General features: G+C 45.0%; 1 protein-coding gene across 1 annotated transcript in view; it reads right to left on the bottom strand.

Annotated features, from left to right (window-relative positions):
- The window catches only part of LOC145417807 (cell adhesion molecule Dscam2-like), a 252,292-nt gene that overhangs the window by 190,618 nt on the left and 56,674 nt on the right, over positions 1 to 5,000 (bottom strand). The gene's annotated exons all lie outside the window — the stretch shown is intronic.

Here is a 5,000-nt window from a genome sequence, read left to right as displayed (position 1 = left end):
TCCTCCCCTTCTTCTTCCATCCTCTCCTTTTCTTCCTTCCTCCCCTTCTTCTTCCTTCCTCCCCTTCTTCTTCCATCCTCTCCTTTTCTTCCTTCCTCCCCTTCTTCTTCCTTCCTCCCCTTCTTCTTCCTTCCTCTCCTTTTCTTCCTTCCTCTCCTTCTTCTTCCTTCCTCTCCTTCTTCTTCCTTCCTCTCCTCTCCTTCCTTCCTCTTCTTCTTCTTCCATCCTCCCCTTCTTCTTCCTTCCTCTCCTCTTCTTCCTTCCTCCCCTTCTTCTTCCTTCCTCTTCTTCTTCTTCCTTCCTCTCCTTTTCTTCCATCCTCTCCTTCTTCTTCCTTCCTCTCCTTCTTCCTCCCTCGTCCAGTCTGACTATTTTCCTCTTGTGCTGCCATGCTTATCCTCTTCTTGTCTTTCCTATTTGTGTTTATTTGGCTTCTTTGATGTCTTTTGGCGATGTTTCTCTTTCTCCCTTTTTTTTCTCTTGTTTCTGTGTCGACTAGTTTCTCTCTCTCTCTCTCTCTCTCTCTCCCCACCTGTCTCACATATTTTCTTACTCTTCCCCATTTACTTTCTTCGTTGCACTATGATATTTATTCTTCCTTGGTCTTCCTCTCCGTCTACCTTCAAATCCTCCTCCTTCGTCTCACTCCCTTTTCAGCTGATTGTAATTTTCCTTCTGTCTTTCTTTTTCCTCTTTTCGTATATTATTTTCACTGATGCTTTTATACCTCATACCCGGGCTTCCTCTCCGTCTTCCCCAATTCCTTCTTTATCACATATGCTCTTTGTGTTGGCTGGTTAATTTTCTTGTCTTTTCCTGTTTTCATTTTTTTCCTGTGTTTTTAGTCTTACTTTGTCTTCCTCGGTCTTCCTCTCCGTCTTCCTCCAACCCCTACTTCGTCTCACTTACTCTTGGGTTGTCAGTTATATCCTTCTTTCTCCTCTTGTTACGTTTCCTTACTCTTTCTCCTTTGTCTCTCTCTCTCTCTCTCTCTCTCTCTCTCTCTCTCTCTTTGTTTACCCATTTAACCCCATTTCCATTTCCCTTATTTTCATCCTTAAGGTTTATCAGTCTTTCTTCGCCATCCTTCTCTCCTTTTTCATCACGCCTCACTTCTTTCCCTTCATTTCTCTTCCTCTTTACCCTCTCCACCTTCCATTTCCTTCTCACTTCCCTCCTCTCCTCTCCTAACCTTAGCTCCTTCACACATCTATCCTTCCCCAAATTCCTCTCCCATCCTTCCTGTTCCCCAGCTTTCTTCCTCTCCTCCTGTTCCCTATCCACTCATCCTCATCTCTTTCCCTCTCCTTCTTCCCCCTACTCCTTCCGTTGCCCTTTCCTCCTTCTCCCTATCCACTTTTTTTCTCATCTATCTCTTTCCCTTTTCCTTACCTCTTTCGTTTTGACTTCTCCCCCCCCCCTTCCCTACCTCTATTACCTTACTTTCCGCCCCCCATTTTCTCTCCTGCGCTGATCCATATGTTTTATCTCTGTCGCCATCCATCCAATTCCATTTCTCCTCTCCCTCTTCTTTCACACTCACTCACACTCCTCCTCTGTCCACCTCACTCTCACACATCACCTTCTCACTATCCCTTCCTTGAAACCCACTCACACTCCTCCTCTGTCCACCTCACTCTCACGCATCACCTTCTCACTATCACTTCTTTCACGCTTACTCACTCCACCCCCCAGCCCACACTCCCACACACACACACCTTCGTATTTCCTCTTGCTTGTCTTTCATCCTTCCTTTCCTCCTACCCTCCTCTTCCCTGCATCTACCTGCTACCTCCCCTCCCTCTATGCCTGCTACCTCACTTTCCCTCCCTCTGCCTGCTACCTCCCCTCCCCTCCCTCTGTGCCTGCTACCTCCCCTCCCCTCCCTCTATGCCTGCTACCTCCCCTCCCTCTATGCCTTACATTCTTCACGTCGTCATATATTCTGCATATCTAGCTCCCTTCCTCTCTCTCTCTCTCTCTCTCTCTCTCCCACCTTCCTTCTCCACACTCCGCAAACTTTCCTTCATATCATTTCCCTCCTTTCCTTCCAACTGTGTAAGTATATATCTATCTATCTGTCTATCTATCTATCTGTCCATCCATCCTTCCTTCTTTCCTCCCTCTTTTCCTTCGGCTCTTTCTCCATTCCCATCCATCTCTCTCTTCCTTCCTCCAACTTATCTCTCCATCTCTCTCTCTCTCTCTCTCTCTCTCTCTCTCACCATCTCTTTCCCTTCCTCCAGTTTATCTATCAATCTCTTTCTCTCCCTCTCCCCCTTTTCATTGCCTTCCTGTCTGAACATCTCTCTCTCTCTCTCTCTCTCTCTCTCTCATAATAAAAATAATAATAATAATAATAATAATAATAAAAACAATGTACTATCATCACACTGAAATTCCCAATCTTCTCACATTTATTTTCACAAGACCCAAAATTAATATGATAATTTTGCCTTTATTTTAACTTATTTATGGATTTTCCGTTTATTCCTTAGCTAAAAGATCGAATCCAATTAATTTTATATCATTATTTTTTATGTATACGCTCTTAAGGATTTTTTTTTTTTAATGGAGGACAGGTGTAATCTGCCGTATGGATTTTTTTCCCCCCCTGTTTTTCCTTCCTCTTTTCTTCTTCTATAAAAATAAATAAAAAAATAAATAAATGTTCTTCTCACGCTGCTTATTTTAGATCTATTATTCTATTCAATAAATTTTCCTGTTGATTTTTTTCCCGTTTTCTTTTTCGATGGGGGACTTTTTCAGGTGTACAGGTGTTTAATTTCCTCGTAAGATTTTCCCCCCTCCCTTTTTCAGTCCGTAAATTTTGTAGGGTGTTAAAAGTGAATGCATGGGGACACGCATATGGTGGGGGCTGGAGGGAGGGAGGGAGGGAATGGGAATGAGGGAAGGGAGGGAGAGAAAGAAGGTAGGAAAGGAGGTAATGGGGATGATGCAATGAGGGAAATGGAAGGGAGGAGAGAAGGTAGGAAGGGAATAGGGATGATTGAAGGAGGGAGGGGAGAGGAAGGGAGGAAAGAAGGTAGGAAAGGAGGAAGGGAGGGAGGGAAAGGGGATAATGGAATGGGGAAGGGAGGAGAAGGTAGGAAAGAAGGTAGAAAGGGGAGGAAGAGAGGAAAGAAGGTAGGGAGAGGATGGGAATGATGGAAAGAGGGTGGGAAATGGAGATGATGGAAAGAGGGAGGGAAGAAGGAGGGAAAGAGGGTAGGAAGGGAAGGAAGTAGAGGTGATGGAAAGATGGAAGTAAGAGGGAGGAGGAAGGGAGCAAAGAAGGTAGGAAGGGAAGGAAGTAAAGGTAATGGAAAGAGGAAGGGAGGAGAGAAACCAGGGAGGGAGGGACAGATGATGGAGAGAGGGAGGGAAGTAGAAGGGAGGAAAGAATAGAGAGATGGAAACAAGGAGGGAGGAAAGAAAGGAAGTGAGGGAAAGATGGAAGGATGAAAGGGAGTAAGGATGATGGAGAGAGGGAGGAAAGTAGGAGGGAGTGAAAGGGAGTGATGACGCAGGAAGAAGGGGGTGAAAAAAGGGGAGGGAGGGATGATGAAGAGAAGGGAGGAGTTGAGGAGAAGAAGGAAGAAGAGAGAGTGAAGGAAATGAGGACGGAGGAACGACGCTCAAAAGAAGGAAGGAAAGAGGGATAGGAGAAGTAGTAAGGAGAGAGAGAGAGAGAGAGAGAGAGAGAGAGAGAGAGAGAGAGAGGCAATCACCCAGGGCTTACAACTTTATCTCCCGACTAATGGGGGGGAGGGGGTAATATGGGGGGTCATGAAGTCCAGTTCTAATTAGTAGTTATTAGTGATACAATAATTACCTTGTTAATACACTGCCTGTTATTTGGAGGCTGTCATTAGGGAGGTGTGTGTGTGTGTGTGTGTGTGTTTATACCCCTCCTCTCTCTCTCTCTCTCTCTCTCTCTCCCTTCTTCTCTCCCTCCACCTCTTTGCTATTTCACACTTCCTTTCTCTCTCTGTCACTTCTCCCTCCCTCCATCCTTATATATTCCCTCCCTTCCTTTACCCTTCCTCCTTTATTCCTCCCTCCTCCCTCCATATCCTCTTCCATATAATATTTTTATCATCCTTGACTTCCCTCCCTTTTTCTCCGTCTCTCTCTCTCTCTCTCTCTCTCTCTCTCTCTCTCTCTCTCTCTCTGATGACCATAAAGCTGAATATAATGATGATATCGATAATGATGATGATGATGATGATGATTCTGCTAATGATGATAATAATACTCACAACATGGGTGATGATAATGATGATGATGATGATGATAATTAAAGCACAGATCATGATAATAATGATGATAATGACGCTGATGATGACAGCGATGATGGTAGTGATGATGATGGTGATGACGTAACGTGACCCCAAACTAACCAGGCAAGGGGGGAGGGGGAGGGGGTATAATCGCGTGAGGGGGTGATGGGGGTGATTAGAAGGGTCATTAATCACCAGGGCGGCGATTACTGGGATTAATGACTGTTGACTCCACCATCGACCCGTGTGTGTGTGTGTGTGTGTGTGTGTGTGTGTTACTATGAGTGTATGGATGTGTGTGTGTGTTACTATGCGTTGATGTATGTGTGTGTGTGTGTGTGTGTGTGTGTGTGTGTGTGTGTGTGTGTGTGTGTGTGTGTGTGTGTGTGTGTGTGTGTGTGGAGGGAACGGGATATTATTGACCAACTATGCTAATGAGTGTGGAGAGAGAGAGAGAGAGAGAGAGAGAGAGAGAGAGAGAGAGAGAGAATAACTGAGTAACAAGAGTGAGTGTAACAGTGTGTACATACTAGTGTGTGTGTGTGTGTGTGTGTGTGTGTGTGTGTGTGTGTGTGTGTGTGTTACTATGAGTGTATGGATGTGTGTGTGTGTTACTATGCGTTGATGTATGTGTGTGTGTGTGTGTGTGTGTGCAGCCTGTAAACTAATTAACGAGTCTGTGCGGATGAGTGAGTATGCGCGTGCAATAGGTGACAC

This window comes from Coenobita brevimanus, chromosome 14 (assembly GCF_032717465.1).
Source record: "Coenobita brevimanus isolate Jiangsu-jjx chromosome 14, ASM3271746v2, whole genome shotgun sequence".
Lineage (NCBI taxonomy): Eukaryota > Metazoa > Arthropoda > Malacostraca > Decapoda > Coenobitidae > Coenobita > Coenobita brevimanus.
This window is presented reverse-complemented; position numbering and strand designations above follow the sequence as displayed.